We start from the raw sequence: 14,254 nt of genomic DNA on the forward strand, positions 1-14,254 counted from the left end.
TTTGAAGCAGCGACGAAGGTGGCTTCTCCCGTCCTATCACACGACAGGTTTCAAGATACAGTCCTTGTTCATTAAATCTGAGGAATGATTCTGAAATTCCACTCTACAGTACTGTTTTTTTCGGTGTCTTGGAATAGAAGCAATATACGAAGTCATATTTTGTCAGCGAAGAGATCTATGTGAATCTGACGTATGATAAAGATCTGCAGATAGTCTGTCTGTCAGTAGTTCGAGTAAAGAGTAAATCTTTCAACTTATGCCGTGTTACGTAAGTTACTATAAATAGTGTACAAAAGCAACCCTGGGTGGCAAGTGGTTACATGGCACTTTTTTATAACTGATTACCAAAACTGAAAATCGCTAACAGACCGTCAGGCAGCAGAATCCCTTGAAATACATCTATCTAGGATATTCTAAACGGAAGAGAAGTAAGGCTCATCGTTGTCACTGTCCTCCGCCGCCAAAGCCTCGTTCCAGGCTCCTGCTATCGATCCGCTTTGGATCGCCATTTAACCTTCCTAATGCAGAATATTTTTTGCTATGATAAGCACAAGAGTGGTCTCTAGTGACCCCACTATAATCTGTTTTTTTTACTAAGGATAATTTTAAAAGTGCATTCCTTATATTCTTTTAATTTTCTAAAACTTGATGGTAGTGGAATGAACATAAATAAAAATGCAAAATTACTTTTAACCACTAATTTCAGTAAAGATGAAAACTATTCTGACGACACTACAAATATTTTTGATAAAATTCCAAAGTGACAATTATAAGGCATTGCGTTTAAGACAAGAAATTGCCGAGTCGTTTTTACACATAGATCAACCACATTTTGAACATTTTTCAGTGTATTTTCTATTCACAGACATTTTGCTAAATGGACACCATCCTCGTTCTTTCGTCTGTGGTGTTGGTAAAAGTACTGGGGAACTAATATTGTCTAGTTTTCTACCAAAGAGTTGCTTTCCTATTTCTGTGAGAATGTCGGCTTCTTGTAGTTATTCCTTTCTGCCCGACCTGTCTCACGTCCGTCGGCCGTCGTAATTTAAAATATTATTATTATTATTTTGATTGTTGCCGACTTACGTGGTGGGCCTTAATAAAAATGATATTTCATTTAATTTTGATTTACGATTAAATGCTTTCCTGAAGTTCTCCTTTTTAACAATATTAATCTCAAATTATTTGTTACGTTAATGAATGTTAGACGCGCTGAATCTTAAAACATGAGCATATAAGTTGAACAATGTAATAAACTTTTCATATTAATTTCCTCGGCTAGTCAGTTCACTTTACAGCAAGAAATCTTTAGTTATTAATTACAATTGCGGCCCACACACGTGCGAGAGTATTTTTCTTACCTGCGTTAAGCACTGTATTGTAGTCGGAGTCCTGCCTCTGGCTGTCGGCTATGGTACTGAAAATAAGAATCTTAAAGCTACGTATTTTCTGCAACGTCGGGCGGCTGTGCAGAAAAATTAATATTATGTTAATGGCGGGCGAGTTTTCCGCTTCCGCTAATTTTTCATAAGTTAATATCGCCACGTAATGGCGTCGTTAGCTGCATCGGCCGCTGCGATTGTTGAACTGTAAATTACTTGAATGCAGGTTAATTCAAGGAAGGCGGACATGAAATCGGGATCACCTCTTACAAATTAAACGTGCACAATAATATTAAATGAATATATTATATGCTTAACTCATACAAATATGCTTACATTTGCCAGCACTCGCAAGATGTCCGTCTATACACAATCAAGACAAGAGAATAAGTGAAGTCGACTAAAAAATTAACGTAAGAGCGTATCTTGTCGTCTCTTTAGATCATTTTGTCATAAATTATTTCTTTGCAATCGAAACTTACATAGAGAAATTATTATTTTACGGCTACATGATAAAAATATATTATTCAATTTTTAAATGTCTCTTTATAAATACTGTTTTTTAAGTCTTTTCGTAATATAGCACTGGGGACGCTATATTGCCCCCCGAAATGTTTATGTCATAAAAAATGTTCGTGTTTTTTGACATAAATATTTCCTCTTTCATGTCCACAGTGTCCACACGCAGATTTTTCTTTCACAGTCTACATATGTCACATCGTATGTTTAAATCGTTGTAATTACTGAGGTGTGTTGCACACAAGGTGTAATACAGATGAAGCTATCTACATAACAATATAGTATACAATTGGTTACGTATACAGTCATGCACAAAAGGACATAGAATACAATTAGTTTCATTTTGGCTGCTTCTTTTTAGGGTTGCAACTTTTGCAGTGTTCAAAGGTATACAAGCACGAGTTAGTCCGGAATATTTGAAGTCCCAGGGGTGTCAACTGTTCGCTCCCCATTTGGCGCGGCCGTAGGGAAACCCTGGGGAAAACCTCGGCGGAGCGACAGACTAACTGCTTTGGTCACTTTCACTTTATTGTTTCTGGGATGTCATTGGAGTACAGGATGTGCATACATTACAAATAATGTTTTGTTGCACTATGCAAAGAAATGAGGTCATCGTAACAATTGATTGCGGTGTCGTTGATTATCTACGCCGCGACGTTTAGCTCGCTACGCCGTCGGTTGGTGTGTTCGGTGCTTGGCGTTCGCGGCGGATGCGGAGAGGTCAACGCCCGCTCGACGCCAGCGTGTCTCTCGCCATCGTGGAACGTCAGAATCAGCTGATCGGCTGCACGGTTGGCGATGCGTTGCTGTCTCGGCCGGGCGTGGCGGAGTGGGATGATATCCGCCCCCCGCGCTTGTTGGCAGGAGTTAGCTCCGCTACGCATCTCCGACGTAGTACATGAAACATACACACAACCAACGTAATTTTTGTTTCCCGCTGCAGATGGTTATGCTAGTGGGAAAGAAGCATTTATTAGTGCGGCAGTTGCTAAGTTTTCGCCAGTTTCCGAGTGTCAAGCTAGCACTGTCTTGCAGAATACATGACATGGATCTTCTCCCGTGAATGAAGTTTGGACGCGCCACTGTTTCCATTACACGTCAGTTTTTGTCTTGATAAAATTATTTATGTTTTCGCCGCACTCGGAGGCACTGGTGAGTGTCCCAGTACGAGCTTAGCACAAACATTCGCCGTTTCTGCGGTCGCTGTTTTGCAACAGTCCACGCATCGCATTCCAATCTCGCATTATTGTGCTCACTGAAACTACAGTCTGTCTCAAAAATATTGACTGTGGGTTCACTTCACGTTAACAGCTCACATTTATAAGCAAATTCACAGTTTTTCGTGCGTAATATTGGCGTTTAGCGTCTTCACTGCTGTTGAACGTTCAATACTAGCACTTCACTGTCCGTATCACAGTTTCACCTTCACAGTTTTTCACACGGCTTAAAGTAACTGTTTCGATTAGTTCACAAACACTTATGTAGTTCATTCAGTCTGAACTGGATTTTGGCTCGTGCTGGATTTTACCAGTCTCTCGCACTAATTATCTCTTTTCATTTTCAACTTAAGAGTCGTACTTGCTTTCAGATTTTTTGACTATACAATTGTATTTCCGTCTCATCTGAGGTAAGTCCCCATGTCATGTCTGCCCACTCATTGCGTACTTGCCCTCCAGAGCCAGGTTCGACTTTACAAAACTTTGCCTCTCGCATTATTGTACACATTTTATAATCTAGGCCTAGCGTGCAAGTTCCTAGATTAATGTTAGATTTGTGACTTTTGTTTACACGATAAATTCGTGCAAATCTCTGCCTTAGCAGGTGGCAATATATTTTAACAGTGCTTAGTGGTAGTCGCGTTTACTGATTTGCTTTGTACCTTGTCCACAACACATGAGGTACCCTGCACTCATGTTGTTTAGTAAATTATGATTGAGCATATTTCAAGATCGGTATAGACATAAATACATGGAACAACATATACTCTATAATATTGAATTTCATAGGTTTCATTACTACTACAGTTCAAAAATATTCATGACACACTAATGAAAAATTCTTTCATCATTAAATGCTGTTGAATTTTTTTTTAATATTTTAACCTACGTTCATTTTTTTCTTCAAATTGCAATTGCTTAAAAATACTATTATTCCTTAACATCTACAAAATTGAATCGTACTAATCGTGTGTGCCTCATTGTCTTTAAATGTTCTACTAAAATTTGAACATTTACTCACAAAAAAATACACTATAAACTTAACCTATTACACACAAATGTAAACGTTGCTCTACTGAGCGAACTTCTTTAAGTCTTTGTATGGATAGAGTCCTTTAATCTCTTCCGATTCTACGTCACCCAACAAATAGCTACATCCATGTGGTATGTCTATGATTTTATAGGGCCCGGCATACACCGGTTGCCATTTTTTATTCTTTTTCGCTAACCGAGATGACTTGGGATGAGTCCTTATTAGCACCAAGTCACCTGGTTGATACACTGTTACCTTCTTTATTTTCTTGTCATGCTTCTCCTTTCGGCGCTCCGCGCACCTCGTTAAGTTATTTAAAGTCTCAGCTATAATTTGTTCCTGAGGTACAACTTGTCGTGGTACAGTTGGTAATGGTGACAGCCAGCTGTCGGTTTCATTCTTTCCAAACATGACTTCTAGTGGAGTATAACCGGTGGCTGAATGTGGCAATCTATTGTGGAGTTCCTCAAAAGTCGAAACGTATTCTGCCCACTTGGTGTGGCGATTCGGAATGTAAGTTCTCATGAACCTGTTCAACTCTTTAAAGGTACGCTCTACAAGACTGCTCTCCGGGTAAAATCGAGCTACAAAAATGTGTTTAATACCTTGCTCTTGTAGAGGCATTATCGGATAATATGATCTGTGGTTTGCCAACATTAACAAAATAATCTGTTCGCAATTTCTGAATGAGGGGTGTGGCCGTTGAAGCTTTTACAGGATACAATTTTAGAAATTTGGAAAAGGCATCATATACAGCAAATACATATTTCACACCACCTCTGCAGTGGGTAGTGGCCCTAGAATGTCAACAGAAACTAGTCGTAATGGTTTGTTAGGAACAACAGGGTGCAATTCACTTACAGTGGGCAGATTTGTAGGTTTCGCCCTTTGACAAACTACACATGTCCTTACAACATTCTGAATTATTCTTTTCATATTCTTAAAATGACATTGTCTTGCGAGAAGTGCTCTACCTTTTCTCAATACCCACGTGTCCCCACGAAAGGTGCACGTGCCAGATTAAATCACTGATACATACTTCCGGTACACAGATACACCACAAGTCCTTGTTAACATCCTTCCGGTAATATAATACCCCATTTTGCACAGAATAATGGCTACCTATCTGATTTCCACCCGAAGATAGGAGTTCTTGTTTGACTTTTCCCAAGGCGGGATCTTCGTCCTGTAAATTAGGCGGTTGCTTGCACGCCTGCAGGAACTTTTTTCGACAAGTAAGGTCTTTCATAACTAAAATTTTGTACTCTGTTGCCTGTTCTAGTAATGTTGTTAGCTCAGGCAGACCTTGCGGCAACCGTGACAAAGCATCAGGTACTACGTTGTCACAACCTTTTATATGCATTATTTGAAATTGATATTCCTGCAGAGCAAGCACCCACCTAGTCAACCTGTCGTGCGTTAACTTGCATGTCAGCAAAAAACTTAAGGCCTGATGATCACAGAAATTTTTTACATTTTTTCCGTTCACATATATCTGAACTTCTTCATGGCCCATACTACTGTTAGTGTTTCGAGTTCGGTGACTGTATATGATCGTTCACAACTTGACAACACTCGGCTTGCGAAACCGATTATTCTTACGTTCTTGTTTCCACCTTCCTCATCGATTTGGAATAAACAAGCGCCTTGTCCGACAGTGGAAGCGTCTGTGGCAAGGCAAAATTCCTTTGACATGTCGGGATGTGACAGTGGATTAGCATTTAGAAGGGCTTGTCGTATTTGCTCAAATGACTGCTGGCACAGTTAATTCCATATCCAGGGTGCATTCTTTCTCAACAAGTTTAACAGGGTATTATCATTTAAAAGCTGGTCAGGTATGAATCGTCTGAAAAATGACACTAGACCCAGAAATGCCTTTAACTGTTTCTTGGTTCTAGGAGGAGGGAAGTTCTCAATTGCTGCCATATTCTTCGGATCGGGCACAATACCTGTAGGTGATATTACATAACCAAGAAATTTTATTCTCTCCCTGCCAAATTTGGATTTTGCGAGATTTGCTGTTACGCCTACCTCAGAAAATCTTTTTAGTACGCATCTCAGCGTGTCCATGTGGCTTTCCCAATCGGGAGTAGTTATTAATAAGTCATCGACATACAACGTTACTCGGTCCAACAAATCTGATCCTAATACTGTATCGAGCGCTGCAATGAAGACACCTGCACTAACATTTAATCCAAATGGTAAATCTTTAAATTGGTAACTTCTGCCGGCAAACACAAAGGCAGTGTACTTTCTTGATGATTCAGTTAGTGGGATTTGCCAATACGACGAACGCATATCGACAGAGGTGAGATATTTAACTCCATAAAACTTCTGTATCTGTTCATCCATGTTTTCTGGTCGCGTTCTGACAGGTACAATTATTTTGTTAATATCGCGCGCATCCAGCACGAGACGTATACTGCCGTCCGCTTTCGCTACGGCCACGAGCGGACTGCTGTACGGGGATAGAGATGGTTCAATTATCCCCCAATCAAGCATTTTTCTTATTTCCTTCGTAACTGCCTCCTTCTTTGACCACGGGATGGTGTAGTTTGCGTGACAGAAAGTATCGTGAAGTACCACTTCGATGTTATAGGTGTAGCCCTCGATAACACCGGGTTTTCCAAAAACATATTCTCATAATCTGTAAGTAGCTGAATCAATTCGTTTTGTTGTGCTTCAGTCAAATGTTCTGACTCCCTGACTTTCATGGCTATCAGTTTCCTTTTTTTCTCTCTGTCTTCAGTAATAAACTCTTTACAACATGCTTGTCTTGTACTTAAGTCAGAATATAAATTCATTACCTGTATCCCTTCGAATCTCGACTGAAAGCTCCGGCAATATTTACCGTGCACTTCCCGTGTCCTCAACAACGGCAAAATTACCCGTCTACCCTCATTTATAAGGCTTACTTCCCAGCACAAGAGGTCGATTTTTGCGTCCCTCTGGCGTAAAAATTCCATCCCCAGGATGCAAGCAACACGTAATCCTTTAACTACTAGGAACGAGCTTTTCATTGCTTCATTTCCTACCGTAAACTCGACTTGCACCTGGTGCTTTATGATATGAGATTGTGCACCTATTGGACCTGTTACACGACAATTCTTCACTGGCAATACTGGTATTCTATTATTTTGACTCAAGCACTCATGACATTGGTTGACGCACCGATATCGACTATTATCTGTATTGGTGCTCCGTACATATCTGCTTGCAATATAGCCTGCACAACACTTTTGTCGGTTCGGTTACATTTCTGCGGTATGTCTACAAGTTCCTTTTCTACACTCCTGGAAATTGAAATAAGAACACCGTGAATTCATTGTCCCAGGAAGGGGAAACTTTATTGACACATTCCTGGGGTCAGATACATCACATGATCACACTGACAGAACCACAGGCACATAGACACAGGCAACAGAGCATGCACATTGTCGGCACTAGTACAGTGTATATCCACCTTTCGCAGCAATGCAGGCTGCTATTCTCCCATGGAGACGATCGTAGAGATGCTGGATGTAGTCCTGTGGAACGGCTTGCCATGCCATTTCCACCTGGCGCCTCAGTTGGACCAGCGTTCGTGCTGGACGTGCAGACCGCGTGAGACGACGCTTCATCCAATCCCAAACATGCTCAATGGGGGACAGATCCGGAGATCTTGCTGGCCAGGGTAGTTGACTTACACCTTCTAGAGCACGTTGGGTGGCACGGGATACATGCGGACGTGCATTGTCCTGTTGGAACAGCAAGTTCCCTTGCCGGTCTAGGAATGGTAGAACGATGGGTTCGATGACGGTTTGGATGTACCGTGCACTATTCAGTGTCCCCTCGACGATCACCAGTGGTGTACGGCCATTGTAGGAGATCGCTCCCCACACCATGATGCCGGGTGTTGGCCCTGTGTGCCTCGGTCGTATGCAGTCCTGATTGTGGCGCTCACCTGCACGGCGCCAAACACGCATACGACCATCATTGGCACCAAGGCAGAAGCGACTCTCATCGCTGAAGACGACACGTCTCCATTCGTCCCTCCATTCACGCCTGTCGCGACACCACTGGAGGCGGGCTGCACGATGTTGGGGCGTGAGCGGAAGACGGCCTAACGGTGTGCGGGACCGTAGCCCAGATTCATGGAGACGGTTGCGAATGGTCCTCGCCGATACCCCAGGAGCAACAGTGTCCCTAATTTGCTGGGAAGTGGCGGTGCGGTCCCCTACGGCACTGCGTAGGATCCTACGGTCTTGGCGTGCATCCGTGCGTCGCTGCGGTCCGGTCCCAGGTCGACGGGCACGTGCACCTTCCGCCGACCACTGGCGACAACATCGATGTACTGTGGAGACCTCACGCCCCACGTGTTGAGCAATTCGGCGGTACGTCCACCCGGCCTCCCGCATGCCCACTATACGCCCTCGCTCAAAGTCCGTCAACTGCACATACGGTTCACGTCCACGCTGTCGCGGCATGCTACCAGTGTTAAAGACTGCGATGGAGCTCCGTATGCCACGGCAAACTGGCTGACACTGACGGCGGCGGTGCACAAATGCTGCGCAGCTAGCGCCATTCGACGGCCAACACCGCGGTTCCTGGTGTGTCCGCTGTGCCGTGCGTGTGATCATTGCTTGTACAGCCCTCTCGCAGTGTCCGGAGCAAGTATGGTGGGTCTGACACACAGGTGTCAATGTGTTCTTTTTTCCATTTCCAGGAGTGTACTTTTGTTCCCTCATTGTATCTCAGCATACAAAGTTTATGGCTCTCATTCGTGAATGTGCCCTCACTACACCATCCTACAGCCAACAACGGAGAGCGTATTGTGGCTGTCTTTAGTTTAACGGATGAGCATTAGTGGGTTGACAGTTGTCTGTCACTTCCACTAACCTCACGTTGTGGTTCTGGTTGTTGTTGTTGCTACTGTTGGGTTGGCCGCCCTGCCTCGCCGATGGCGTATTTTGATACTGTGTATGGCCCTGGTTTTGCGGTGGTCGGTTGTAACTTCCTGACATGTTCTGTGACGGACCTGGGTTGGCGTTCCATTGTGGCGCTGTGTTTTGTTGCCACTGTGGTGTCGGTTCATTACAACCACGCCACTGGTTTCGGTTGTTCCGCCATTGCGGATTGCTGTTACCATCATATCCATTACTCATGCGGCCATCATGATATCTCTTTCGATTTTGACGATTATAACCGTTGCCGTTATAACCATTGGCATTGTTTGTGCCTCCATTCTGTTGCCGGTGCTCTTGCCTATTCCCGTTACCATTTGGTACTAAGTTACTACCGTTACTGTGGCTGCTATTGTAATCGGCTTTTTGTTGATTACAGCCTGCATGGTTCCACTTGTTTTCGGTTTTCATATCTTCGATCAATAAGTCAACAGAATCCACTATTTCCATGAATTGTTCTATATCGTATTCTGGCACATTGATGAAATATCTTTTAATTTCACTGGGCAACTTCATTTTTATTAATCTGATTATGTCACGATCGGACATTGGCTCGTCACAGTGCCTGGTTTTCTTTATATACTTTTCAAAATATTTGCGTAACGTTCCCATCTTAGGATTGTACATTTCTGAACTGTGCAACTCCTTTCGTAGTCTTTCTTGGACGCTATCGGACCAGAATTTTTGCAAGAAAGCACCTTCAAACTGTTGCATCGTTAGATATTTTTCGGACACGTCGGTCGCCCACAGTGCCGCGTCACCTTGAATAAAGGAGACCACGAACTTTATTCTTTGTCTTTCCGTCCATGTCCTGGGAAACACATCCCTGAAGCTCTTAATAAATACAACAGGGTGGACATTTCGTTTTTCGCTATTGAAGGGTTGGAATGTCCTATGTTTTATTACATTGTCCTCTTTTTTGCACATCTGATTGCTACATTCTGGGACATTCATTACTTCGTGATGTGCGCTGCACGGTATCGCATATTGTTCGTGCTCATAATTCACATTAGGTTGCGGTTGCGCACTCGCACCCTGCATACAGTCTGCGTTATTATAGTAATCAGTACACGGAGTTGGATTCATTATCTGTCCGCCACTGCTTACATTGCTTTCCCACGCAGACAGTCTCCGCGCGACCTCCTGTTGCCAATTTGGCAACTCCGCTGTCACACGGGATTTGATCTGTGTTAATTCGGCACGTAGTGCGGCAGCGCTAGCGTCAATATTTACACTCGCGGCCGCAGTCGCTTGTTCTACAGCTGTTTTTACGTCGCTTTCAATTTTTGCAGATATCTCGCGATCCTTTACTTCCAGCCATTCATTTAATTCTTTTTCTACTTTTTGAGCTTGCACTTCCAAATATGTATCAATACTTTTCCGCGCATCTATCTCCACATTATCCACGCGGTTGGTTAAAGCCTGGACATTGTCTTCAAGCCTAGCCTGCGATATCTGTAATTTTTGCATCTCGCCAGCTAAGCTTTGCACAAGATCGGGGATTTCTTTGCAAGCGCCCCGCATCTCGGCAAGTTCGCTTTGGATACTATCTAGCTTCGCTTCACTGCGCTGCTCTTGCTCAATGAGCTTTTGCGTTAATTTTTTCTCCTGCTCATGTAGCATCTGAGCCAGTTTTTCGTCTCTTTGTTTTTCCCTCTGTTCTGACATTCTTTCTTTTTCCCTATCTCTTTCTTCTAACCTGCGCAGAAATTCTGCAAATGGGTCTGCAATCGGTGAGCATACTGGTGCCCCGCTTAATCTAGCACTCGATTGGCCCCCCTGCCCAGGCAGTGGAGTTGTTACTCTATTCCCATTCTGCTGTGGAGCGTCATTCACCGTCCACAGATCCTCGCCCCCCTCTCTGGAAATTATGTTATCCGAGGCGGTGGCTTGGGATTCGTTTACGTATTGCCAATGACCCTCACTTTCCATATTAACAAAATTTTGTTCGTCTGGTATGGATGCTTTAGCTTGTCCTATCTTACCCATAATAAATTCACTTTAAGCCACTGACAAATCTTTAACACTGATATACACACGAATAATTATCCCCTCCAAAAATAAACACATAAATACACAAAAGGAATAATTATCCCCTCCAAAAATAAACACATAAATACAAAAACACCGATGGTATCTCATGTGCATATGGGTTCGATATTCCGCACAGAGCTACACAGGATGCTTGCACAATAGGCCTTACCTTTATTTTTCTTTCTCGTAATCCCTTTTCTTTTCTACACTTTTTCTTCTCCAGCTCTCCTCAGGGTGTGGTTTTGTTGTTGTACATGTAAAAGAATTCATATAAGCATTAATATTTTACAACAATTAGACACATACATAATTACATTCATTACAATAGAGTCAGATGTAGTAAATTTCGTATTTTCTTTGATCGGGCCCCAAAGTTCCGGCGCCAATCTCGCGTCCGTCGGCCGTCGTAGTTTAATATATTATTATTATTATTTTGATTGTTGCCGACTTACGTGGTGGGCCTTAATAAAAATGATATTTCATTTAATTTTGATTTATGATTAAATGCTTTCCTGAAGTTCTCCTTTTTAACAATATTAATCTCAAGTTATTTGTTACGTTAATGAATGTTAGACTCGCTGAATCTTAAAACATGAGCATATAAGTTGAACAATGTAATAAACTTTTCATATTAATTTCCTCGGCTAGTCAGTTCACTTTACAGCAAGAAATCTTTAGTTATTAATTACAATTGCGGCCCACACACGTGCGAGAGTATTTTTCTTACCTGCGTTAAGCACTGTATTGTAGTCGGAGTCCTGCCTCTGGCTGTCGGCTATGGTACTGAAAATAAGAATCTTAAAGCTACGTATTTTCTGCAACGTCGGGCGGCTGTGCAGAAAAATTAATATTATGTTAATGGCGGGCGAGTTTTCCGCTTCCGCTAATTTTTCATAAGTTAATATCGCCACGTAATGGCGTCGTTGGCTGCATCGGCCGCTGCGATTGTTGAACTGTAAATTACTTGAATGCAGGTTAATTCAAGGAAGGCGGACATGAAATCGGGATCACCTCTTACAAATTAAACGTGCACAATAATATTAAATGAATATATTATATGCTTAACTCATACAAATATGCTTACATTTGCCAGCACTCGCAAGATGTCCGTCTATACACAATCAAGACAAGAGAATAAGTGAAGTCGACTAAAAAATTAACGTAAGAGCGTATCTTGTCGTCTCTTTAGATCATTTTGTCATAAATTATTTCTTTGCAATCGAAACTTACATAGAGAAATTATTATTTTACGGCTACATGATAAAAATATATTATTCAATTTTTAAATGTCTCTTTATAAATACTGTTTTTTAAGTCTTTTCGTAATATAGCACTGGGGACGCTATACCTGGTGTAGGATGCAGCCGTATTATAAATACATTCAGTGCACTAATATCAATCATGTTATAAAATCAAAGCATTGGCCATCTTTTGCTCATACTCTTTGTAGTGTACGTGTGTACCTACTCCTGACTTTATTTTATTATAATCCATTCTAATTATTGGCAAGATGTTCCATTTCCTCCCTTGAATGCTTTGTACTTAGCAAACTTACAACTTTGCCCTTTTTTGGGCAATACGAAGCATTTGTTACATATCATGGAACCGAAAAATGGACTTTAGCTTGACTTTTGGTCTGAGTAAAAGCTTTTGGTAGTTCTCCTTTCTTCCTAACAGTGCTCTTGCCAAACTAAGACTTGTGAAAACATTGTCAGCCGTTGCATTTCCGCCACTGTCTAGAAAACCATATCTAAAGCAACTCTCTTGCCTTGACCAGTTTCACGTGATTCATTTTCTTGCCGACTAACGTAAATCTACGAAGTGAGAACGTAAAATGTTGCACTATCACTTGCAGCCCGCAACTTCCTGGTTTTGAAGGAATATATTGCCGAAAAGGCCACCTGACATTAAATGTCACAAGTTGTTCGTCAGTTTTTACGTTGCTGTGAGGAACATCAGCGCCTTGAAGTGTAATTTACCCACATTTCAGACATTTGTGTGATGGGAACCAGCTTGTCAGTAGTTCGATTGCGACGTCTCGCATCCGCGTCGTCAGATCGGATGCATCTTGAAATTTTGGTAAAACGATTTCATCTTTCCTCTCTCACACAAGTTCTTCTCAACTCGTGTTTGTGCCACGCTTCTTCTTTGTTTTTTTTTTTTTTTTTGAGTTACATGTAAAAGATAAAAGTGTATATCGTGGCATTAGACGCTGTCACACATATATAGTAACTTAAAATACAGTAAGTACTTACTTAAAACAGTCAGAAGTATTTGTCAGTCCCTTTACAGGCTGGATGTTTGAACTTCCCAAATCTTCTTCCGAATTTCCATCTAATGAGGAACAGTCTCTTCTAAGACGTCTATGTCTCCGTCACTCCACAAGACATCAGAATCTGCTTCACTGATGTCAGTATTTGATTCTTCAGAGAGAGGATTAACTTGCAGTAATATTTCGAGCAGTTCCTTTTGGAAAAGCCATTTTCCGGCTAAGTGCAACAGAACTAATCTCCACAAACATGCAACAAATAACTGGTGGCATATAAAATGTTGTCAACATTATAAATTGTAAAACAACATTAATGTATCATAAAATCCTGAGGTAGAAGTGGGGTCGAATGTGAGCCCTGTGATATTCAGTGGTCCTATCATGAGTTTCTGTAAAACCTAATACATTAAAAAAGTTTTATTAATGTATTATTACTTATTTCAGGAAAATTACGATTTTTTCATAATTTTGAGGGGTATAGAAAAATCTCATATTTGTTTTGGTAGCTTATTTTAATTTATGTGCTCACAGCTTAGTTTACAGGTTTAGTAGCCGCTAGATTTCATTCTGTCTAAAATCTTGAGTGATCGTATGGTTTCTTTACTGAGTCTACAATGGCAGCCCGAGGACAGCTGGTGTAGTATGACTCGTCGCGTGAAATGTTTATCGTCGAGGAACATACTGTTGGCCCTTTCACTTTATCTGTTGCCAGTTGAATGTAGATTTGCTGCATATTTAGCGACATACGATATTTCAATAAACTGAAACGCTGTTAAGTACCACATACGAGTAAAAAAATGAATTGGCCATCGTAATAGATAGGACAAAATAAAACGATCACCTGCACAATATGGCGT

General features: G+C 41.7%; 1 protein-coding gene across 1 annotated transcript in view; it reads left to right on the forward strand.

The window, feature by feature from the left end:
• Positions 1 to 14,254, forward strand: part of LOC126484892 (tubulin polyglutamylase complex subunit 2) — a 157,284-nt gene that overhangs the window by 86,832 nt on the left and 56,198 nt on the right. The gene's annotated exons all lie outside the window — the stretch shown is intronic.

The sequence above is a fragment of the Schistocerca serialis genome, chromosome 6 (assembly GCF_023864345.2).
Source record: "Schistocerca serialis cubense isolate TAMUIC-IGC-003099 chromosome 6, iqSchSeri2.2, whole genome shotgun sequence".
NCBI lineage: Eukaryota > Metazoa > Arthropoda > Insecta > Orthoptera > Acrididae > Schistocerca > Schistocerca serialis.